Consider the following 27,690-nt stretch of genomic DNA (forward strand, 5'->3'; position numbering starts at 1 on the left):
GTTTGCTACAATATGGCTACTACAATACTGTCCGTATAATAGCTGTTCACTACAATATAGCTAATATAATAATGACAGAATACTAGTTGTTTGCTACAATATGGCTAATACAATAACGTCCATGTAATAGTTGTTTTCTACGATATAGCTAATACAGTACTGCCAGTATAATAATTGTTTGCTACAATACTGCTAACACAATACTGTATGTATAATAGTCTGTATAATAGTTGTCTAGTACAATATGGCTTAAACAAAATTTGTTTGTATAATATTTGTTTGCTACAATATGGCTGATACAATACTGCCTGTATGATAGTTGTTTGCTACAATATGGCTAATGCAATTCTGCCATTATAATAGTTGTTTGCTACAATATGGCTAATACAATACAGCCAGTATAATAGTTGTTTGCTACAATATGGCTAACACAATACTGCCTGTTTAATAGTCTGTATAATAGTTGTTTACTACAATATGGCTAATACAATACTGTTTGTATAATATTTGTTTGCTACAATATGGCTAAACAATTCTGCCAGTATAATAATTGTTTGTTACAATATGGCTAATACCTTATTGCCAGTATAATAGTTGTTTACTACAATATGGCTAAAACAATACTGCCAATATAATATATATTTGCTGCAATATGGCTAATACAATACTACCTGTATAATAGTTGTTTGCTACAATATGGCTAACACAATACTGCCTGTATAATAGTTTGCATAATAGTTGTTTACTACAAAATGGCTAACACAATACTGTTTGTATAATATTTGTTTGCTACAATATGGCTAAAACAATTCTGCCAGTATAATAGTTGTTTGTTACAATATGGCTAATACACTATTGCCAGTATAATAGTTGTTTTCTACAATCTTACGGATTCATTACTGCCAGTATAATATTTGTTTGCTACAATATGGCTACGACAATACTGCCAGTATAATAATTGTTTGCTACAATATGGCTAATACAATAGTTTCTTGTCACATTATGGTTTATACAGTAGTCCTAGCTAAAACAATAGTATCTTGCTGCAATATTGCTAGCATAATATTCCTTTCCTACAATATTGCTGCCGCAATACTCTACTACTGCTAATACAATATGCATAATAAGCGCTTGCTACAAATATCAAATTCAATAGTCTCTTGTTACAATACAGTTTGCGGGGCCCCGAGTGGCCGAGTGGTCTAAAGCTCTCTCCGTAACGGATCACCTCTGTCTGCGTAGGTTCGAGTCTCGGATTCGGCCAATGTGGGTATGTGATAAAGCTTGCCAGTAGCCTCTCGAGAGTCGGTGGTTCTTTCCGGGGTTTTCCCGGGTTCTTCCTCCACCATCAATACTGGCCGCCATGAAAATCCTATCGTGTGCTCTAAAAAATGGCGGTAAACCCAACAACAACAACAACTTTACAACTTGTACAGTCGGTAATTGCTACAAATACCCAAATGCATTCGTTTCTTTTTACAAAACAGCTTGTACAGTCGGTACTTGCTACAAATACTCAATGCGATAGTCTATTGTTACAATACAGTTTGAACAGACTGTTCTTATACACGCAATGAAACGGTCTTCCAAAAAACTAATTGTACGAATCTTGCAAATATCACTACACCTAAAATATACCAGGTTACACTTACAGTTACTACAATTGTCAACTTATTACCATTGCTTTATCTCATTTCGTATATACTAATTGGGAGAGTTTCTTAGATGAGAGCTGATAAAATAATGTACGCAATATTATTGTTAAATGAACGTCAGTGTGTGGCAACTGATCACAAAAGTTCTGACTAATTTACAAAGAGTTGTACATGTTTTGATTTAGTTCAAATTATTTATTCTTAAATATCTTTTGTCAGTATAGCTTAATTACTTTTAACGTAAAATCGGGTTCGCATTATAGAATCTTTTCAGTATTTGAAGTCATAACCACCTCCCACATTATCTTTTTATACAGAAAACTGATTTGGAGGACGAACATTCAGTCGTAGACAGGGTTCAAATTTCTATGCAGGATGACTTTATAAATGAATAAATATATCCGTTCTTTGTTAACTTAACTTATGTTTAAGTGTTACATGTTTAGGCTTTTTAAACAGTAACATGACTAGAGTGAACACAATAAGCTTTGTAAAATTTAACAAATAATTTATTTCCCTACAAAAACAAAGTAATGATGAGAAAAAGAACTTGTGGTTCTACGAATCAAATCCAAAAATAATCCAAGAATAAACAAAGAATTAGAAATTGAAGTACTAGAAATAAAATGTCCTATTAAATCTGAGTTGAAGTCCTGATAAAAAATCCAAGATAGAGGACGATGACGTATGCAATAGCCAGTGTTGTCCTGATGTGTTAAAAGTTCCTTGTTGAACCACAGAAAATAACATTCCAGTTTTGAATTACGAATAAAATTTCTATAAATGTCTTTGTCCAAGAATAATGTATGAGCACTTAAATATTTTCCATGAAAAAGAATTAATAATTCCATAAAATAGAATTTCAACTCAAACTGGTCACAAGAAAACACCTTTAACTGTCAGTGATTTATTGTGCAACTGACTAAATTCTTTATAGAAAAAGATTATACACTAATTTAAGACACAAAACAGATTCCTGTATGAGGGTAACGTGATCACCTTTCTAGAGCAAAGTAGAAGCTTTTTACATGCCTAACATCATGTACTTCCAGTTTGGCCTCGACCAAAACCGACGAATCTACTCTAAGAAAGACTTTTTTTTAAAAAGTTGCTTACTTCAACTCACTTATTTCTGAATCAAGATCTGGAAATAGGTTAGCATAAGATAAAACATTTCTATTATTAGTGTTTATGAGAAAACAGTCAGGTCAAATTAATGGAATAAAAAATTAAAACTAACAAACAAACAATTAAATTAAATCAAATATAAATTAAATCAAATATACATAAGATACGAGTCAACTCTGTCAACCGAACAATTGCTAATGCAGGGATGGAAAGCCTATGTCAGTGATCCTAATAATGCGGAGAATTCTCTTCTTAGGACTCCACTTGGCAAATGTGTGGTTAAGTAATAGTTAATTAAGTACAGAAAGAACGATTAAACGAGCGAAAGAAACAAAGTTACTTTAGCTTTTGTTGCTGAAACTTGATTTGTCTTAGATTCTTGTTAACTAAATTTGAAAGCGTTAGAAAAACAGAAGTCATCTCTGTTTATAGCTTATTCTTGCAGTCACTTTTGTGAGAACTATTTACGATGTTTAATTGTGTACCTCAATGTTTAATTGTGCAGCTCAATGTTTAATTGTGCACCTCAATGTTTAATTGTGTACCTCAATGTTGAATTGTGTACCTCAATATTTAATCGTGCACCTCAATGTTTAATTGTGTACCTCAGTCAATTTTGTTTTAAAAAGAACGATACATATTGAGGAATTTTCACACCTTAGCAATTAATTAGATTAAGAAGCAAGCGTTACTATGGGAACTGAATTAGTACCGTGATTGTACTATATGACTGGCTGTTCTTGGACACGGGATCCATGTAGGCAAGACGTTTTACTTGCATGCTTGTCATGTATCAGTCTTCTGGTTGACCTGTTCATTGCAGACTTTGAACTATTCTTACGATTGTGTGAGTGCGAGTATTGACATAAAACCAGTGAAACATAACGTTGCATAAGTTAAAATCTTCAAGCTCAAACAGAAGCTGAACCAATGCGAACATAAGGACTGAGGCCGTCTAAAACATATCTCAGTACCAAGTTTTAACACAGGCTTCAAGCTCCAAATCATACTTAAATTTTCTCAGCATCATTATTTGTAACATATGCAGAGGTAAAAGCACAAAGGACGGCTTTATACCTGCAGAACCAGTCAATAGGTGAATATGTGCTTCAGAGGCGGAAGATGTTGTGAACACCGTTTCGTTTCTCTTGAACGACAAAGCAGGCAGTGTTAATGGCATATGTATGTTGGTGGATGGAGAATTAGGAGCTAACTCAAACTATGAAGACTGGCGAAATTGATGCAGTGACTAATGAAGCTTATCGGTACAAACACACACACAGATATATATATATATATCTATATATCTATCTATCTATCTATCTATCTATCTATCTATATATATATATATATATATATATATATATATATATATATATATATATATATATATATATATATATATATATATATATATATATATATATATATATATTCATGAATATATATATTCATTTATTTATTTATTTCTATAAAGATGAACTAAATACAACGACTAATATTTTATACATTTATCATTTCAGTGTTCGGTGGATTAATCTGAAGACACAAACTAACTTGCTTGTTGAGTTTTCTGAATCAGCTCGTTAAAATATTGAGTAAACTAATGGCTTTCACCTTAAAAGGAAACGAGTCACGTACTTAATTCGTCTATTTTCGGGTCTTCAAAGTGAACACTGGTGCTGTTGCACGTCTCCTACTGTTTGTTCTTATTTTCCACGAAGATTCCAGTACATTATTTCTTCCAAACAATTTCCGAATACATTATCTCCTCTTGCAGCGCTATGACTGAAAAATTGTTAAAGCTACGTTAAAAATTCAAATCACATCACATCACATATTAAAGTCACTTATGAGATACCGTTATTAATGTTTAGAACAAAGTGTCACACATGTTGCGTCGGCCGGTCAGGGACATCGCTGTGTTTTCCATTTACCGTTTCAAACCAATAGGATATATATTATCATTTAGTCTGTTTTACAGTTCTATGTGTGATATGCTAGTCTGTTTTACAGTTCTATGGGTGATATGCTAGTATGTTTTCCTGTTCTATGGATAATATTCTAGTCTGTTTTACAGTTCTATGGGTGATATGCTAGTCTGTTTTACAGTTATATGGGTGATATGCTAGTCTGTTTTACAGTTCTATGGATAATATTCTAGTCTGCTTTACAGTTCTATGGGTAATAAGCTAGTCTGTTTTACAGTTCTATGGGTGATATGCTAGTCTGTTTTACAGTTATATGGGTGCTATGCTTGTCTGTTTTCCTGTTCTATGGATAATATTCTAGTCTGTTTTACAGTTCTATGGGTGATACGCTAGTCTGTTTTACAGTTCTATGGATAATATTCTAGTCTGTTTTCCTGTTCAATGGATAATAAGCTAGTCTGTTTTACAGTTCTATGGGTGATATGCTAGTCTGTTTTACAGTTCTATGGATAATATTCTAGTCTGTTTTACAGTTCTATGGGTAATAAGCTAGTCTGTTTTACAGTTCTATGGGTGATATGCTAGTCTGTTTTACAGTTATATGGGTGATATGCTAGTCTGTTTTACAGTTCTATGGATAATATTCTAGTCTGCTTTACAGTTCTATGGGTAATAAGCTAGTCTGTTTTACAGTTCTATGGATAATATTCTAGTCTGTTTTACAGTTCTATAGATAATAAGCTAGTCTGTTTTACAGTTCTATGGGTGATATGCTAGTCTGTTTTACAGTTATATGGGTGCTATGCTTGTCTGTTTTCCTGTTCTATGGATAGTATTCTAGTCTGTTTTACAGTTCTATGGGTAATATTCTAGTCTGTTTTACAGTTCTATGGGTGATAAGCTAGTCTGTTTTACAGTTATATGGGTGATATGCTAGTCTGTTTTACAGTTCTATGGATAATATTCTAGTCTGTTTTACAGTTCTATGGGTGATATGCTGGCCTATTTTATAGTTCTGTGAGTGCTATGCTAGTCTGTTATGCAGTTCTATGGGTAATATGCTAGTCTGTTTTACAGTTCTATGGGTGATATTCTAGTCTGTTTTACAGTTCTATGGGTACTAGGCTAGTCTGTTTTACAGTTATATGGGTGCAATGCTAGTCTGTTTTTCAGTTCTATTGGTGTTATACTAATGTAAGTAAAAACTTTGTAAATAAAGAATACATTTATTTTGAAATATAAAATCACACGTCATCAATATATTTGTGTAAACAAATATTTACAAAAGTTGTCTGTAATGGCGACCCGACCTTCGGTACAGGTGATATTAACAATAGCTACATTAAGCGCCTGTTCATTCTATATTCATCATAACAAACTTCTTACATAAAGACTAATTTCACTACTCCTGGTCAATTCATGGCTGACATTCAAACATATGTCGGACTCTTTGTTCGGAGAACTTGTATAATTAAGCTTAGAAACAGCTGTTTAAACGGTGAATAATATTTGCATTAATCCATTGCTCAACTCGCCGACAGCAATACACAATCTACTAAAGTAAAACATGTATTATCATATACCACTGAAACAGGAGTTAATGAGCCAGATAAATAAATTTAACCTTATCCACGTAAACACAGTGATGACTTATGATTCTGAATTTCAACATTAATAGTATAATATTGTTTTGACATAAATAAAGACAAAAAACATAATACATGTACAATACATTGGTGCATTAACAACTGAATGCACGAATGCTTAATGGCGATCGAAAGTCGGTGTACACATCGTTGCATAGTTTTAAAGTTATTTCCTCGAAACGAAAGTCTGGATAAAGGCTAGGATGATACACTAATCACTGAAATAACAAAGCATAGTTACAATTACAATTTTTTTGTAAAGCTATACCAAATTTTTAAGAGAATGTTTTGAGAGTTATGTTGCTTTAAGGAAATTAATTACAGACAGGAATGACGCAACATCAGACACACATACAAGCCGACAGACAGACACTAATATCCACGCATGGCAACAGCAAAAGAAACAAACTACACTGCGGTTGTATTGAGCAGGAATGTGATTGATGGTAAATAAAAACGTTTTCACACATGACGAGAAGGAATATAGGTCTGACTAATCTCTAACAAACCAACATTAATTTGCTGCAATTTATTTGACGAATTCCGTTCAATAAAGTGACAGAGAGGACAGAGTTCACTAATCACAATTTTTAAACTCGGCGTTAAATATTTGAATATCATAAACAAAACACTCTAGAGAGTGGAGCTGTCATACTAATGAATCGTAGATCCAACATATATATTTTTGTTACGATATTTAGGATTTAATTAGTTTTGTGTCGACATTGATTTTTCCATGGAATTTAAAATGAATTCTCCAGTAGTTCTAGAGAAACGTTGTATCATTTATAAAAATTACAAATCTACAGTATATACATGCGTTCTATAACCATTTTCCAGTCTCTGAAATTGTATGGGTTAAATGTATTTAAACATTTTATTCTGATATGAACAATAACACTTAAACTATAGATATTGAAAGAAGCAAAGTATAAAATTCGGCTTTGCTTTAAAATATTTATAAGATATGAAATGTAAACTAGGATTATGTGAAACAAAACAATGTATTATTTAATAGACATCGTTTGAAAAATGAAAATAAAATTCCATTTAAATAGATGAAAGACATTCGACCGTTCCTGATAAATATGAATATAAGATTGTGTTTTTAAGATATTTATTAACAAAGCAGATAATCTTCGTCGTGTCCAAGAAGATATGCGTTTTTTTTTTGGTCATCTGAACTGTATGATTCAAAAACAATCGCAGATATGCGTTCGCAAAACGCTTATGCTATCGACCTCTTTAATCTCCACCCCATCACAACCCCCTCAAAGAAAAAGAAACAAATATTAAAGAAATATATAGACAATTTTCTTGTATTCCTCAACCTTTTAAGCTTAATTATGTTTTAATGATGTTCCATAGAAATAGGAAAGTGACAGCCATTACTTTAAAAAATCTAAGTCCAGAACATTTAAATATGCATACATTCAAAACCAATATATTGCCTTAATGCAAATATGCTCAAATTTAATACGGTTTTTCTTAAAAGTGTTTAAAACGTTAGAGCAAAGTTTTTAATAATCTAATAATGGTAAAACTATTTGGAATTAATTGGAAAAGTACACTTTTATTAGACAAATGCACTCTGATACTGAACAGGCATGTTACTGGAAAAGATGTAAGAACACAATTAAAATACGTCGCCCTCTAGTGTAGATAAAAAAGACAAAATCCGAAAACATGATAAAGCGCAGAAAATAATGTTAATATGGCACGAAATCTAACAATCGGATGACCTGCACGTACACAAAGCTATGCATACCAAATTTCACCATGGTCGCATAACTGAAACATGGCAACTGCATTTCGTTTTCTCGAAGAAATTAATTGGAAGTATATATGACTAAGAACGTTGGTAGTCGAATTTGTTTGAATATGAATAAATAAATAATAAAATTATAAAAACTGATCCATCTGAGGCACAAACGAACCCGTTAGTATAAGTAGCTTCTCTTGGGTAGCTGGTTCTCCCTTGACATCTCCTTGTCATGTATCTCTCATGCATCATGAAAACTTCATATTGCTATTATACTACTAATAGTATTATTAGCAATAACGCAAGCTTTAGTTTGGTGGTTTTAAACAATAGTAAACCAAAATTAACTTCAGCACATACAATTAGGTCCAAAAGAGTCTAGATTTAAAACGTAAAATTCCATCTGTGACAAATGTAGTGACGTTAGGGTAAGCAACGTTCACCAAGATGTTTTTTTTTCTCTCTCTAATATGTATCCGATTTGATAAATGGAAGTTTAATCTTAGAGAACACACACAGAATTGTAAGATTCTAAAAACTTCGAAATAATTGTGAATAGAATAGCAAATTCAGCATAGTTGCTAGATGTGTAAGTAAAACACATTGAAAAGCCTTTTCTGTCTTCAGAACGTTTTTCAGTCTCAGCAGCGCTGTGTGTTTCTTTAAACTATATAATGGATGCATGTTTTGTTTGTTTAACCAAGTAGAAGGTATTTTTCATTTTTAAACTTGGTGTATCCACACCCCTTACTTTCAATGATACAAATTTTAATTGTCCCGTTCGTAGCTGTAAATTTAAAGCAAAATTCAACACAAAGGTGTTAGACATATCAATTATGACTAAACATTAATCAGATGAGACTCGTGAAACGCTTATTCAAACGCATCCATACAGGTACACACTAAAATATAAAAGTGTAGTAGTATAATAATTGGACTTGACCGCATTGGTGGTGATGTTGTTGTTGTTGTTGTTGTAGGGTTTAACGCCATTTTTCAGCACAAGACAGGCTATTCATGGCGGCCAGTATAAATGGTGGAGGAAGAACACAGAAAAGGCAAGAAAGAACCACCGACCCACGAGACACTACTGGCAAGCTTTCTCTCGTACCCAGACTGGCCGAGCCCAAGACTGGAACTCACGCAGATAGAGGTGATATGGCTGTGATCTGTAAGTGTTAGCGCTCTAAACCACTCGGTCACTTGGGGCCCCCATTGTTGGTGAAGTAAATGTGTGAAGGATGATAACATAAAATGCGCCATAGTGTTCCAAAGAACACATAATTACCAAATACTACAAACTTGGTACGAATTGTAAAATGCATGTTTCTTTATAAACGAACGCATACAGGTACACATAAAATATTTAGAACTGAAAGATTTGTAACGGATATTGATCTGACGATTAATCTGGCAGTAAAAATAAAAAAAGGCATTTTTCTGTTCTGTTGACCAGTTGGAAGTAGAAGCTTGTCAGTGTCTGTATAAAATATTTTTAGCAAGATATTAACAATGTTAACAGTAAAAAATGATGATTAAAGCAACAACAATATCATGGTGAGTATTGATACATATAAAGAGATGATATATATCTCATTGTTAACAATTGTCACACTAAACATTAAACCATGCTCCTTTCAAGCTGCAAATTGTATGTATAATTGAATCGTAATATTTACTGATTCTTGGAGCCACAGTTTTTTTACTCATTCATTAACAATATGGGCAGCATGATGCCCCTAGAAGAGTGAGGCCCTGGGCTACTGCCCAGTGTGCCCATGCCTTAAGACGGCACTGTACAGACATAGATGAAGTGTGTCAGTGTACAGTATGCAGACATAGATGAAGTGTGTCAGTGTACAGTATGCAGACATAGATGAAGTGTGTCAGTGTACAGTATGCAGACATAGATGAAGTGTGTCAGTGTACAGTATGCAGACATAGATGAAGTGTGTCAGTGTACATTATGCTTTTGGTCCCTCCGGTTATACCTTGTCATACACACATTCTTCTTAAAATCAACATTTTGCAGTCAAAATATTCATTTAACATGGTAGGAGAATGTGCCACTAAAGAGTTTTAGTTTAGTGTCATACTTTCCTTTAAGACGTCAAAAATGTTGGAAGTTCAATCTCCATAACCGGCGACAAAATTTGAGCATCAAAGTCAATCTCCTAAAAGGGCTTTAGGATATACGTCAGAATTTTGAATGTATCAAGAATGTTATCAAAATAATTATGAAATTTGTTTAATTTACAGAAATAAATATATAACTGATCCAGTCAGTAATTATAAATGGAATAACCAAATATTCCTGCAGCTTCAATTTTCAGAACAATGAACAAGTGGATAATATAAATAATATTCCATCCCGTAACTGGGTATTATGAGCAGTATGTTACCCTCTAAGAGGGTAAGATGAGTAATATTTCACCTGTAACTGGGCTATGGCCTGTAAGTGGATAATATAAATAATATCCCACTCTGTAACTGGAGCAGTATTTCATCATGCAGGTGGTAAATATTAGCAGGAACTTAACTCTGTAACTGGACAATATAAGCAGTATTATACCCTATTACATAGTACTATAGGTAGTATTTTATCTGAATATAACGTTTTAAGTGCAGACATAGATGAAGTGTGTCAGTGTGTCAGTGTACAGTATCCTATTCAGAAAACCCCTATGCTGAGTAAATTTGACCATCACTGTGTCACAGACAAACACAATTGGCACTTCAGACATCTGGCAAACTATCTTATAATATATCTTAATTCCGCATATATTGTAATCTCTGTGATTAAATAGGAAGCCTTGGACACTTAGAAACCAAGTTACTTAGGGCCATCACAAGTCGTCATCATCCTGAAGTAGCAAAAATCTATGTTATAAATACTGCAGACTTATATGTCATCAAACCACTAACTTTATTAAGAACCCGCCTCGCTGCCCGAAAAAAATTGTCATTGCAATTCAGAAAGTTCTCAACACCTCGTTTCTCGGAATAAATCCAACTAATTCAGAACCTTAAACGTCATGGTATAAAGACGGTTAGAAATATAGTGGCATGTTTGCAATACTATCGGGTACAAAATCGAGCCGTGTACCATATAAATCTTTAACGTTACCACGACATTAGGGCCATATTAAAGTCTTGAAACTCACTGAAAGTTCTCTAATCCAAATTTCATAATATTTTCTTATTCCCTTTCCTTACAGAAAGCATTGCTAAACGTAAATTAGATCATCCGTTCATATCCTATATCTTATAGTAGCTAAACTGACTCCTACGATCTGGCAAACGTATCTTGTACTAGTGGCTGTAGTGTCATGTTGGTATTAAAGGTATTAAAAGGGCTCAGAAAGAAGTCAAAGCTTGGACATGAGTATTCAGTGAAACTGACCATTACATCCAGTATGGTCTTGAACATCCCTTTCAATGTTGAATGCTAAGAAACTTAAACATGGGAATAATAGAGACTTAAGTACGAGAATAACATCAACACTCACCATGTGAAACAAAGATTTTTAACTTGCCAATGCCATCTTTATGCGGGGTACAATTAAGGATTTATAAAAGCTGACAGCATTGTTTTCAAAAGAAAAGTAAAATCGGGACATTTCTTGTGAGTACCGTGAATGAAGACTCATTCCTTTAACAAAAAAGTGAAGGATTTGTTGCTGATGTTGTTTCAACAAAACAAAAAATTAAACAAATCCATTACTGCACCTTGGCAATGTGAAATCTATTGAGGTGCGATGTGAATAATCCAAGGATAAAGTACTAAAGTCGCTCATAGTTAACCGTTATTATCGTGTACAGCTTATATAATTTAAAATTTAAGCATAGGCATCCATGCGAGGAACTCGCCTCACTTTGTTTCGAATACAACGCAGCAAAACTGTAAAATGATAGAACAAAGTGTCACACATGAAACCCCGACAGACCAGGGTCATCGATGCTTTTTCCTTTCATCGTTTCAAACCAACAGGATATATATCATTATTTAGTCTGTTTTACAGTTCAATAGGTGATATACTAGTCTGTTTTACAGTTATATGGGTGATATGCTAGTCTGTTGTACAGTTATATGGGTGCTATTCTAGTCTGTTTTACAGTTCTATGGGTGCTATGCCAGTCTGTTTTACAGTTCTATGGGTGATATGCTAGTCTGCTTTACAGTTCTATGGGTGCTATGCCAGTCTGTTTTACAGTTATATGAGTGATATGCTAGTCTGTTTTACAGTTATATGGGTGATATGCTAGTCTGTTTTACAGATCTATGGGTGATATGCTAGTCTGTTTTACAGATCTATGGGTGCTATGCCAGTCTGTTTTACAGTTATATGAGTGATATGCCAGTCTGTTTTACAGTTCTATGGGTGCTATGCCAGTCTGTTTTACAGTTATATGAGTGATATGCTAGTCTGTTTTACAGTTATATGGGTGCTATTCTAGTCTGTTTTACAGTTCTATGGGTGATATGCTAGTCTGTTTTACAGATCTATGCTACTCTGTTTTACAGTTATATGGGTGCTATTCTAGTCTGTTTTACAGTTCTATGGGTGCTTTGCTAGTCTGTTTTACAGGTCTGTGGGTGCTATGCTAGTCTGTTTTGCAGTTCTATGCTTGATATGCTAGTCTGTTTTACAGTTCAGTGCATTAAGGCAATTACGGAACTATTTCGATTTTGAATTTATGCATGTTTATTGTTCTGAATTTAGATTTCTGTTATTGAAATAATGGCTATCACATTCTTATATTTTTGGCACAATATTAGGCATAATTAAGCTTAAAATGTGGAGGAATATTTTAAAAAAAACTTGGTCTATATATTTATTTGATATGCAGATAACCTGATTCGATATCCAAATCATCATGACAAATTATATACAATTTATTATTTTTTTTATTCTTACTTTCATATTGTTATTTTTGTTTCTTTCGAATTTTTGTTTCGTTCTCTTGGAATGGAGTAGGTGGGATGGGTGGCGATTGAAGAGGAGGATAGATAAGCGTTTTGCAAACGCAGATCTGTGATTGTTTTTGTATCATACAGTTCAGATGACAAAAAACTACTTTGCACGGATAAATTCTTAAAATAGGAAAACGAGTAAGCTTATTTCCCTTGTTAATAAATATGGAATGATATATTAAAAACAATGTTCTATTAATATCTGTCATAATCGGTAGGATTTATTTCACCCTGTTCAGTCGAAGGTTCTTTTAATTTCGAAACGATGGTTCGTAAATGATACCTTATTCACGGGAATATTTGTTTTGTTTCACATAATCCTAGTTGTCATTTCAATTCTTATAATTATTTTCAAGTAAAGCTTAATTCTATGCTTTCTTTTTGTATCTATTTTTTAAGTGTTACTATTCATATCAGAGTAAATTGTTTACATATATTTAACCCATTCAAATATAATCATCAATATAAATATATTTAACCCATGCACATATAAAAATCAATGTAAATATATTTAATCCATGCACATATAAATATATTTAACCCATACACATATAAATATCAATATAAATATATTTAACCCATGCATATATAAATATCAATATAGATATATTTAACCCCTGCTTATATAAATATCAATATAAATATATTTAACCAATTCGTATATAAAATATCAATATAAATATATTTAACCCATGCATACATAAATATCAATATAAATATATTTAACCCATGCATATATAAATATCAATATAAATATATTTAATCCATGCACATATAAATATCAATATAAATATACTTAACTAATTCATATATAAAATATCAATATAAATATATTTAACCCATTCATATATAAAATATTAACATAAATATATTTAACCTATGCACATATAAATATCAATATAAATATATTTAACCCCTGTTTATATAAATATCAATATAAATATATTTAACCAATTCATATATAAAATATCAATATAAACATAATTAACCCATTCATATATAAATATCAATATATATATATATTTAACCCATGCACATATAAATATCAATATAAATATATTTAACCCCTGCTTATATAAGTATCAATATCAAAATATTTTACCAATTCATATATAAAATATCATCATAAATATATTTAACCAATTCATATATAAAATATCAATATAAATATATTTAACCAATACATATATAAATATCAATAAAATATATTTAACCCATTCATATAAAAATATCAATATAAATATATTTAACCCATTCATATATAAATATCAATATAAATATATTCAATCCATGCACATGTAAATGTCAATATAAATATATTTAATCAATACATATATAAATATCAATATAAATATATTTAACCAATTCATACATAAAATATCAATATAAATATATTTAACCTATGCATATATAAATATTGATATAAATATATTTAACCCATGCATATATAAATATCGATATAAATATATTTATCCAATTCATATATAAAATATCAATATAAATATATTTAACCAATACATATATAAATATCAATATAAAGATATTTAACCCATTCATATATAAATATAAATACATTACACCCATACATATATAAATATCAATATAAATATATTTAACCCATACATATATAAATATCAATATAAATATATTTAATCATTGCATATATAAATATCAATATAAATATATTTAACCCATTCATATATAAATATCAATATAAATATATTTAACCCATTCATATATAAATATCAATATAAATATATTTAACCCATGCATATATAAATATTAATATAAATATAGTTAACCCATACAATTTCAGAGACATGATAGGAAAATGGTTATAAAACATCTGTATATTCTGTAGAATTCTAACTTTTGGGAAATGCTACTACGTTTCTCTGGATGTATTGGAGAATTCATCGTAAATTCCATGGATAAATCAATGTCGACACATCATTAATTAAATATTGTAACAACAATATAAATGTTGGACCTGCGGTTCGTAGTTATGACAACTCCACTGGAGGGTTTTGTTTTATATGTTTATCAAGTATGTAACGCCAAGCTGAAAGATTCTAATTGGTGCAAAGTATTCTCTCTTTCTATCACTTTCTTGAACATAAGTGTTTCGTATAAGATGAAGCAAATTAATGTTGATTTGTCACGTGCCAAAATGTTTTATTTACTATCAATTCCATTTTATACGCATTACAACTGCCATATAGCTTGTTTATATTCATATCTCCAGTTTTGGCATGTGAGGGTATTACTCTCTTTCTCTCTCTCTTGGCTTGTATGTGTCTCTGGTGTTGCGTCGTTCCTCTGTCTGTAATTAATTTGCTTAAAACAGCATAACTCACAAAAATGTTTTCTTTAAAGTCTTGATATAACTAAAAGAAATAAACAGATGTGTTTTCTATCTTCACTATTTGTAATTGTAACTATTCTTTGTTATTTCTGTGATTAGTGTATCATCCTAGCAATTGTCCAGACTTTTGTTTCGAGGAAATAACTTTAAAACTATTCAACGATTTGTGCTCCGTTTTTCGATCGCTAGTATGCATCCATGAATTCAGTGATTGATGCACCAATGTATTGTACATGTATAATGTATATATCGACTATATCATTATGCATACGTCAAAAATCAATATTGAAGTGTGAATGTTGAAAGTCAGAAAGATACGTCATCACGATGTTTACGTGGATAAGGTTTGAATCTGTTTAGATGGTGCATTAACTCCTTTCACAATGGTGTACGATAACTGTGTCTTACTTAACCCGACTACGTTTTGCTGTAGGTGAGTTGAGCAATGAATTAATGCAGATATTGTTCAAGGTTTAAACAGCTGTTTCTACGCATAATTATGCAAGTCCGCCAAACAAAGAGTCTGTCGTCTGTTTTAAAGTCATAGTTGAGTTGATAATAAGTGGTGAAATTAGTGTTTTGCCTACTTATGTAAGCGGAGGTCTGTGATGAAAATGGAATGAAAAGACGCTTAATGAAGCTATTGTTAGTATCACATGAACCTAAAATCGAGTTGCCATTTCAGACAACGTTTGTAAATATTTATTCAGCCAGTATCGTGATGACGTGTGATTGTATATTTCAAAATAAATGTATTCTTATTTACTATTTTTACGTACCCCAGCATAGGACACATACAACTGTAAAACAGACTAGCATATCACCCATAGAACTGTAAAACAGACTAGCTTATCACCCATAGAACTGTAAAACAGACTAGCTTATCACCCATAAAACTGTAAAACAGACTAGAGTAGTACCCATAGAACTGTAAAACAGACTGGCATAGCACCTATAGAACTGTAAAACAGACTAGCATAGCACCCATATAACTGTAAAACAGACTAGCTTATCACCCATAGAACTGTAAAACAGACTAGACTAGCACCCATAAAACTGTAAAACAGACCCGAGTAGTACCCATAGAACTGTAAAACAGACTGGCATAGCACCTATAGAACTGTAAAACAGACTGGCATAGCACCCATAGAACTGTAAAACAGACTAGCATATCACCCATAGAACTGTAAAACAGACTGGCATAGCACCCATAGAACTGTAAAACAGACTAGCATATCAAGCATAGAACTGCAAAACTGACTAGCAAAGCACCCATATATATATATACAGCTAGGGACAGTCCAATTAACGCATACATATATACAAAGACAGTCCAATTAATGCATACATATATACAGCCAGAGACAAATACTGAGGCACAACGAAGATGTTCCTCCTTCCACTTGACCATGATAAATTACATACATGTTGATTTCAAGAGTTATATGCATTGTGCTCTCTGTGTATTATTAAAAAAAAACATGCTTTATTACAAGGCAAATCACAGCGTATTTACCATTTAGTAACAAAGACATCACACACCGTCACACAACACAGCACTATTTCCTTTTGGTTTATGCCTTATTCAAACGTATATATCGACTTTTCGGTATGTGAAAGCGTTAGCTGAAACTGCACTGCCTTAGTATTTTGTAATTTGATTTTTCGTTGTATTTCAGCATTGTTGTGTATCAGAAATTCGATAAACATGATTTAATTGGAAGTAAAAATCAATCCTTCAGTAGGTCGTACATATATGAATGATGTGCCTGGACATGACACGTGTGGATAAGGAGCTTACTATGCGTGATTAGGACAGTCTGACTTAGTTAGCTAATAACAAGGCAAACAAACCCGTTAAATACGTCTTGCATCATGATCAAGGTTAAAAAAACAAACTCCAAGCAAAGAACTATAAAAGACAGTAAATTCTATTCAATAGCCAGTAGAACTGGCTTCGAACATTTGTGGCTCCTCATCTTTGACAAGGTAAGATATATGTTGTTAATAAATTAAATTCGTCCTTTCGTGAAATAGAAATTCGATAAATTTTTGTATTGTATTTCTAATCCAAAATGTGAATCAACATAGAACGAAGAGTTTGTGATCCTTTGTGAAGCAGTTTGTTTCTGTTCAGTATTATTTATTTCTAAAGCACCAAGTACTCAATTATTAAACAAACAGCCATAATTGGTCACTACAAAATACTCCTTGGATGGGTGCTGAATTTGAAGCTACGTGAAAGCAATTGATAATTTTATAATGAGTATGTAAGGGGTAATCATGAAATTATGCTTGAATGCAGATATTACAGTTGAAGAGATAAACAAAGGTAATATAGAATTAAAACATGGCAAATTCAATGGACGCAATCAACTTATAAAAACAATATCTGATTTTATTGTAATGATGTATTGCAGTCGTGATTGTTAAAAGTATTTATTATTGTCTTTAAGACAGGGTTTATTTTCTGAAAGTTGGAACGACGAAATCATTATCCCAGTTCAATCAAAGGTTCAACTGATGTATTGCAAAATTATAGGGGCATCACACTATTAAACATATTATGCAAACGTTTCATGCGCATACGAGACTGATGGAACTGTCATATATTTTTCATATTTATATGAAAACTCAGGCTTACTCAGAGAAAATATGTTTACTGTATATACCTCTTTGTCTAATTCTTTTTTCTACCTGTCTATATCCACCATCACTAATTTACAAATGTACTCGTTCTCATGCGTTCACTGTTATAACTGAGTTGACAATACTCTGATATATTCCGTTGTACTTAATCTCATCCGTAAATTGTTAACCCTGAGTTATCAATACAGTTCTGTTCCTTTCTGATAGAATTTTGTACTACATGGCGTAGTTCCTCATTGTCTAATTCCAGGTTACAAATATCGACCAATATTGATTTTGTCAAAAGACTTTGATTACATTACACGAGATAAATTATGGCACATGCAACTGAACTGATGGATTAGTGGAAAACACTAATGTTATATATTCTCTGTATCAAAATAGTAAAAGTAAGGTTAGACATAATAATACTTTATCTTGCAAACTTACGTCAAGGTGGATATTTGTTGCCGCATTTATTTGCTGTGATTAAGACGAGAAATTGTCACAATATGACTTTTTATTCTTTATGTAGGTGATATAACAATATTCAACGAAAGAAAAGTTTTAAAAAAAGGGTTGTGGTAGTCCTGGCAACTACTGTGACAAATGGTCTCTGAAAGTAAATAAAAACTACTTCATTTATTAATTAGATCAAATGATGGAATATAATACTTTTTATTTTTTTATAAGTATTCTTGCTGCATCTTTCGGTAGCAATCAGGAAAGGTTATTCAAAGTGTACCAGAAGGTATAAAGAGTCTGGCAAAAAAGGAAATGGCTAAGATAGGTTATATATCGTAACCGTCCAAAGTAATTAATCAAAACAGTCGCCTGATACTAAAATAAATATACATTAATACCTATACCTTTATCATGTTGTATCTACTAGTTCATACGCATGATACTAAAATAAATATACGTTAATACTTATACCTTTATCATGTTGTATCTACTAGTTCATTCGCCTGATACTAAAATAAATATACATTAATACCTATACCTTTATCATGTTGTATCTACTAGTTCATACGCATGATACTAAAACTAAATATACATTAATACCTATACCTTTATCATGTTGTATCTACTAGTTCATACGCAGGATAAAAACATATTTTTCCAATGTAACTAGTTTTGCAGTTTTTATAAATATTTTGGTGGACGGAGCATCGGTCAGCAAATGTAATGAAATTATATTTTGTTTTCAGGTAGTGAATATTATTGCAGAGGATGCATTTAATGCTCTTTGGATTGCTTTGCCTGTGCGTTGTGAGGTGGGTCTTTCATCTCCTCTCTTTTTCTGAAATGATGCATATATGGACATTGATAAAATAGAATACGTTATTCAAATTAAGTATAGAAACATTTCAGTAATACATTATTCCAAGATCAAATAAGTTTCGTCGCTGAGCCTGCGCCGAAACGTTTATTTGTGTAGAATCTTGGAGGGGTTGACCAAAAATATAGTATTTTGTAGTATTGGAAACGTGAAAGACTATTGATTTCCATTCCATTCGTTTTGTGATTCAAACATTTTACTTTACTCGTGTTTCAATGTCTTAACTGTCACTTCTAAGTTTAGAATTTAAGATAAGGAAAGACGGTGGTACAAGTTATTATTTTGCATAATTTATTTTAATATAAACATAAAAGACCTTGAAACATTTTTGTCATGGGCTGTGAAACAAATCGTGGTTTTTATTAACATTTGTTTTTATATTTTCAGTCAGCCGCTTAATTTACCTACATCGTTTTCCATATATTATTTGAGTAAAATCTTTACCCCCTAACTTTTCACAATACTTAAATGAACGAAATGTACTTATGCAAGTAAATATAAACAAGAATCTAATTGGCTGTTCCTGCTTTAATTTGGTTTTGAAAGGGCCGATGCGCTGAGTGATGGTATGTCTTTAGTCCGAGAACAATACAAAGAAAATGATGAAATTAATGTTCTGTTCTCAATGATGGATAAACAGAGTGAAACAGACGGTCAGATTACATTCGATGAATTGAAGCAAGCATGGCAACAACATGATACCAACAGTGAGTCCCGCCGCTCTGTTGAGTTTATTCTCCTCTTTCCCTTTCTCTCTTAACCTTTAATTTGCCTCTCTATGTCCTTTTAAAGGGTTTAATTTATAAATCTATATACACATAATGACTACCTGCATGTAACTTTATTTTCTGCAAAATCCATTGACCACTAAATACACCTGTATTAACTTTAGTTTCTATCGTTTAAATCAAACTATGTTGGCCGTTTTATTACAAAACTTAAAGTAATGTATGCAACATGTCGCAGAAGAAGACGGCAGGAGACAATTTGTCAGAAGAATTTTGTGTTATTAAATGTTTCATTTTAACAAACTTAGGCAGGCGAGATCTTTTAAAATGTTTTAAAACATACTATAGCTACATAAATAGGATTGTTAGATATATCAGGTGATCATAATTACTTTTTGATTTACGAAAGAGTTTCTTATTTACGCAGATAAATCAGACTGTATTCTCACCTATCGCATGTGTGAAATTCCTAGTGACCTCTGAACACATCCATATTGTTGTTTTTAAATGGTACACTGTCCATGAAGCATGCTACAAATCATCCACAGTCGCTTGTCGCACTGATTATATATATATATATATATATATATATATATATATATATATATATATATATATATATATATATATATATATATATATATATATATGGGGCGAAATCAAAAGCTGAATGTACATGTAACTAGAAGTGACATATATGTATTGTTCTAGTCCGAGTTTACTGTAATCTAGAGCTTATTTACCTTTGAATCATGACAGGCATGGGAAATCTATATGTATATTTCAGTCCAAGCTACATCTTACATTTGCCCTCCTCCCCCCCCCCCCCCCCCGGAAATCTGCGTCCACTCAACTCCCCAATCCCCGAGACCCTCACACGAGCCTTCTCTGCTAGTAAGCAGATTCCTTGTTTTATCTTATCGGACGCGTGCTGGTTTTTGTTAAAGAGAAGAAATTCGATCAAATTGCTATGCATGAGAAGATGAATACTCTGTGTATCGATATCGGGCCTGTAGGATTTAATATAATATGAAATAATTTTAAAGGATAATATATAACGCGACTTTTCTATCTCGCTACAGCGCGGTTCCATATTGTCGGTAGAAAGTGCTCTGATCTCACACCTCAACATAACAGTCAATATATAAAACGGTATCATAAGCGTCAGATAAACATCGGTCTTGTACGGTTCGTAATGTTATTTTATAGTTTTTTTCAAGTATATGAAGGACAGTTTCTTAAAGTATGTGACATAATTGGGGTTAAAACTTGATGTGAGGAATAACTTATAATTAAACAGCGAGGTGGGTGAACCTACCTTTCTTTAGCGTTTTTAAGGGTCCATTTTTAAATTCGAGGTCCTAAACAATGTTGAAATATTTTATTAAAAACGCCAGTCCGAGCCTTGTATCCACCGCAGACACATTGTCGGCTATATCCACGGGCACAAGGGGGTCAAGCACCCGATGTGTGTTGTAAAATCAATGGGCCACTGTAGCATTGCACAAGTTAGTAATTGGTAATGAGTATCCGTAGAAAAACATAATTCAGTTGTTCGGGCACGTAGCTAGATTGACGGTTTGATGTAGTACATTGTAGTATATAATTTATGTGATGACCGGTTGCTCTCTTAAAGATTGTATAGAGACCAATGCGTTATCGTGTTCCTGGTTCGTGTAAATTAAGTGTAATGAATCCCTGTGTGTTTTCTGAGCATGCGCAAAGACGTTTATAAACTTGTTTATGTCCATGTCGCCGGGGCACCAAGTCCGATGAATATTTCGCAGAGCAGGTGTATCAATGCCATTTAAGATAACCAAAACTGTATTTATCTCTGATCACTTTGGGAATCTGAGCGTATCGCTGGGTAACGTAAATGACATCCGTGCCTTGTGAAAATATTCTGGCTGGATTTGTTTGTTTGTCAAACATGACATGTAAACCACAGGATCATTAAAGGTACCATCTAGATCTTCGACGGACGGTGCATCATTGATGTTAGAGTTAATTCAATAACATCTTTAGCGGTGAAACGATCGCGTTCCATAGAATCCTTTGAAACTTTATTGAATTCCTTGAAGACATTATAACATTGCTGGTCGTCTGTGGATGGTACTGCTAATTCACAGTATCAGGCTGAGTAGCAACTGCGTTTTACTAGACCCAGACGGACCGATGATGAAATCGCGGATAGAACTGGGTAATGCTGGGTGATCCGTGATTGATCCTTGCTACTGTGTCGCTGAAACGACAAACACGGTCATGTTGTAGAAATAAATTATTATGTATATTGCCGAGTCTATATTGTGTTAGATGCAAGATGGTTACTGATACTATTGCATTAAGGGCAACAACGACAAGAAATCGTCGACGGCCACGTAAAATGCGTCACAAAAATATAAATTTGTCTTCAGCGATTCACGAATCGCCAACAGCGTCTCGCGAGACGACAACCAGGGTCGGTGATATCGTCGCTACACTCGGGAACTTACCAGAAAGTCCATGGGCTAAATATCGTGTTGAAAAACATCTTCCGGGATATAATTATTGTGGTCCAGGAGCCAGAGCTGATATCAGATTTGACGAGGAAAACCGACTAAAAGCTGTCAAATTTGCAGTGAATGATCTTGATCAAACGTATCATGCTCATGACGTCGCTTATAAACATAACGATCTGCAACAAGTACTTGTTGCTGAAGTGAAGCTGATTCACACGCTGAAAAGAATATACAATCAAAATATAAAGGAGTCACTGGCACGCTTGGTAAATCCCGAGGTTGATTATAAACTATCCTGTGTAGCTGACATTCTTGTAACTCTCGATATTGCCACATAAACTAAATTTGTTCACTCGACACAATCATCGACGATTCAAATGTTGGTATCTGGGATTTTTAGTCCCTGGATGAAAGAATTGGTATTGCATATCCTAGAGCTTATCACTGGTTGTGCCAAGGCACACTCGACAACTTCGATAAGAATATGAACAATATTATTAAAAATAAGTTTCTGCTGGATCGCTGAACTTGAAATCGCCACAAGAATATTCTGAAGACGAGTATCCACTGGACAATAACACAGTGGAACTGGTATTCGAGAAATCTTTCCTTATGGAAGTAATATCATTCATATTGAAGTGTATCGCGAGCTATTCTCATGGATGCAACTATCAGATCATTAGGGCACAATAAGTTCCAGAATCACCAATGGGCCCAATGAATAGTTTAGTACTCAGACCATAATATTAATAGTTTAGTACTCAGACCATAATATGAATTGTTTAGTACTCAGACCATACTATGAATAGTTTAGTACTAAAACATAGTATCGATAGTTTACTACTGAAACCATATTGGTTTGTTTTCATGCCAGAGTTTACTACTTAAAACATATGGCTATTTTAGTGCTTAAACCACCATGGTATGAATAGTTTAGTACTCAATCCTTATTATGGATAGTTTGGTACTCAATCCTTATTATAGATAGTTTGGTACTCAATCCTTATTATGGATAGTTTAGTACTCAGTCCATACTACGGATAGTTTGATACTCAATCCTTATTACGGATAGTTTGGTACTCATTCCTTATTATGGATAATTTAGTACTCAATCCTTATTATGGATAGTTTGGTACTCAGTCCTTATTATGTACAGTTTGGTACTCAATCCTTAATATGGATAGTTTGGTACTCAATCCTTATTATGGATAGTTTAGTACTCAATCCTTATTATGAATAGTTTGGTACTCAATCCTTATTATGGATAGTTTGGTACTCAATCATTATTACGGATAGTTTGGTACTCAGTCCTTATTATGGATAGTTTAGTACTCAATCCTTATTATGGATAGTTTGGTACTCAATCCTTACTATGGATAGTTTGGTACTCAATCCTTATTATGGAGAGTTTAGTACTCAGTCCTTATTATGGTTAGTTTAGTACTCAGTCCGTATTACGGATAGTTTGGTACTCAGACAGTAAGAAGATCAGCAGGAGGAAAAGGAATCAAAACACAGCTCTAACACTAAGAAATCCAAACTAAATGAACGATTTGTTTATAAATGACAACTTTAACTTTTCTCTTGTGTTGGAGTCGGTCTGGACAAGGTGAACGAGAATCACGTGGTCATTGATACTGAACGTATCAAAACCGAGTCCATAACTGAGTTCAGAAATCAATACCTATAAACATTTGGAAAAAGTTAACAGAAGTGTAAGAGACTTTGTGTAATTTCCGCTCTTTCCTGCCTATATAGAACATGCGTTAATAATTCGGATTACCTTCCCTTTTATTATTTCCCCTTGGGTAAAGGTAAGGTGTTTTTCTTTAAAGTCAATTTTGGTTAATACCTATGTCAGGTATAGAGAAACATATGTTGATATATTTGCTATTGCTTGATAGTTCTAGTGAGCTAATATCTATATTTCTGGTTAATAGATTGAATTGGCAAGTTCTTTTTAATCTTATTAGTGTACCTGCTTTTAACTACTTGTTTGTTACAGTAAAATCTAGAAAACTCGAAGAGCTTTAGAGATTTTCTCGGGTTTTCTTTAGTTCGAGTTGACGACACTATAGCGAAGAGACTCATGAATACAAGTTGACAATTAAATCCCAGTAAATAGTGACTATGGAGCACTAAATTACAGTAATACTGTCTATAGAACATTAAATCCCAGTAATTATGAATATAGACCATTCAATCCCAGTAATACTAAATATATAGTTAAATCCCAGTAATACTGAATATATAACGTTAAATCCCATTAAGTCTGACTATAGACCATTACATGCCTGTAGTGCTGAATATATAATGTTAAATCCCAGTAATTATGAATATAGACCATTACCTCTCCTAATACTGACTATAGACAATTACATCCCAGTAACACTAAATATAGACCATTAATTCACAGTAATACTGACTACAGAACATTAAATCCCAGTAATACTGAATATGGAAAGTTAAATACCTGCAATACTGATTATGGGTCATTAAATCCCAGCCATACTAACAATAGACTATTCAATCCCAGTAACACTGATCATGGAAAATTAAATCCCAATAATACTGACTATTGACCATTAAATCCCAGTAATACTGAACATGGAACATTAAATATAAGTAACACTGACTCAACACTCAAAACAAATTAATATGGAGAAATTCGATCTCCTTGGCCGAAACCACGATTTATATTAAAATAGATAGATAGATAACGAAGCTATCAATTGTAATGGAATTACATCAACACATATTGACAAAATTAGATCAGTAACATCTTGTTTTTCTTGATTTAAGGAAAATAGCATGCATTACTCGAATATTTGCATCAATAATTCCACCATCCCACAAATCATCTTTGTTCCTCGTTTATTAACTGATCCTAAACAGTTCTTTCTGCTGTAAAAATGAGATATTCATTGTTGACTCCTTTCATAAGTTTAAAATCAGTTACTAGTTCATAGACAGGCGCATCAATGAAAAATACATATTAAAGTTTACATTTTAGATTATTCCTTTACATATTTTCTGCACTTTGTTTCATTGGCAACGTGCCGATGAATATAACACTTATGTCTGAAATATAATGAAACCACTATCTTCTTCATGTATTATACGACGTATATAGACAGTCCGAAATTGCACGAAAAAACTGACCATATTCAAGATACTCCGTTTTCCGCATTATGTTTCTGGAAATAACATTATTTAAGCGATTGCTTATATACTACAACTAAGACAATATAATTCCTTACATAAAGAAACTACGACATCATAATTTCTTAAATACAGTAACTATGACAACATAATTAGGTATATACAGCGACTAAGACAACACAGGTCCATATATAATATAGTAACGTAAACTACAACAACATAATTCCAGAATCATCGAAAGAACTGAAGACGTATAAAGAAAACAAAAGGAGTCGTAAAACAAAGAAAATTTGCTGCTGATGAACAAACAAGAAGAACATCAATAACAAAATGTGCCTGTTGCCACATGATATATTCAAAACAAAATTGTTATGTCAGTAGTGAATGACGATTGAGACTGTCTCTAAAAGTATACTTTTTATATTATTTATTTAATTTTGTTAAAGCGTTACTCTCTTTAGTGTGTTGACCCTTCAAATAAATAAAAAACGACTAGTTCTTCAAGTGCAATTTCACAATAAAAACAAAGGTACGAGATAAATGATGGTAATAAACATACATACATACGTACATACATAAATACATACATACATACATACATACATACATACATACATACATAACTTCAAACGAAAAAGAAAATCATTGTGGTATGAAAATCGCTCGTTTCGTACTGGCAGAAGAAAAACCAATTTTCTTTACATTTTTAGAAGATGGAACGATATCTGATGATGAATTGAAAGCCGCCCTTGGACAATTAAACGTCAGATATAGTACAGAAATACAATATATGTTCTCAGGTTTACAGCTCAGTGAGGAAGCCTTACGGGAATGGTTTAAGATCTTTGATTCAGACCGTAAGTGAAAGAGACAATTTATGTTTCTACTCTCTGTCCTTCTTTATGTCTCGCTATTTCTCTCTCCGTGTACTCACTAAAAACAGGATCAATTTACTTAGAGATCTAACTTAAATACATTACTTTTCGTTTGAGTTGTTTTGTTTTTAAATCACGATAATTAAATAAACTATGTGGTCACGAGGTACACTACTTGTCGTAATTGGAAGAACAGATCATCGCCATCAAGTCCAACAACAGCTGTCGTATCCAGTAATATAGTTAATTTTTTTCATGACAATGCTTGTGTCAGTTAATGTTTCCCATCCACATTAATTAACTCTTTAACTTCATCTCTTTTTATCATTTCTGAATATATATATATATATATATATATATATATATATATATATATATATATATATATATATATATATATATATATATATATATATATATATATATATAGCAGTTGATGGAGCTATTACAAAGAATGAATATGAGCAAGTCTACGCTGATTCGTCTGAGGAGGACTATTTCTAAATATCGAGTTTACCGTAAACGGAAATGAACGCCATGAGAGTTCCAGTCCCGGAAGGACCCATGCCATGACATTAGTCAAAAGTATGATACAATCTGTCATTTTCAGAACGTGAATAAAGAGAATGAAGATAATGAGTTAAACTTGATTTCAGCTAACTTTTATGTATTGATAGCACATGGAAATTTCTGTTTAGTTTTTCTATCAAGCTGCGGAAACTTTGCTTTCTGTGAATTTACGAACACTTTAGACTTAACAAGGTTTGACTATAAATGACCTGCCTGAACCTTCACTACATTTATAAAGTAACTCTTACAAATTTAAATTTTAGGAAACACAGTATAAATAAGAAGCAATTAATTATTATTAGTACATAGTTGCAAAAGACGTTAACTTACCACTAAACAGATTTAACTTTAAACACATTAAATCTTTGTCCATTTTGATTTCGTCGATTTAATTTATAGCAGTGAATTCACTAACAGTTCCAGAA

At 32.5% G+C, this 27,690-nt stretch overlaps 1 long non-coding RNA gene across 1 annotated transcript; it reads left to right on the forward strand.

The window, feature by feature from the left end:
• Positions 1–17,415: 17,415 nt before the first annotated feature.
• Positions 17,416–27,340, forward strand: LOC149777767 (uncharacterized). The gene is made up of 5 exons (XR_016415306.1): positions 17,416–17,451; positions 19,302–19,367; positions 19,979–20,139; positions 26,531–26,677; positions 27,126–27,340. It is a non-coding gene; the product is annotated as an uncharacterized LOC149777767 (long non-coding RNA).
• Positions 27,341–27,690: the final 350 nt, after the last annotated feature.

Source organism: Sinohyriopsis cumingii, chromosome 17, assembly GCF_028554795.1.
Source record: "Sinohyriopsis cumingii isolate HCF-2022 chromosome 17, ASM2855479v2, whole genome shotgun sequence".
Lineage (NCBI taxonomy): Eukaryota > Metazoa > Mollusca > Bivalvia > Unionida > Unionidae > Sinohyriopsis > Sinohyriopsis cumingii.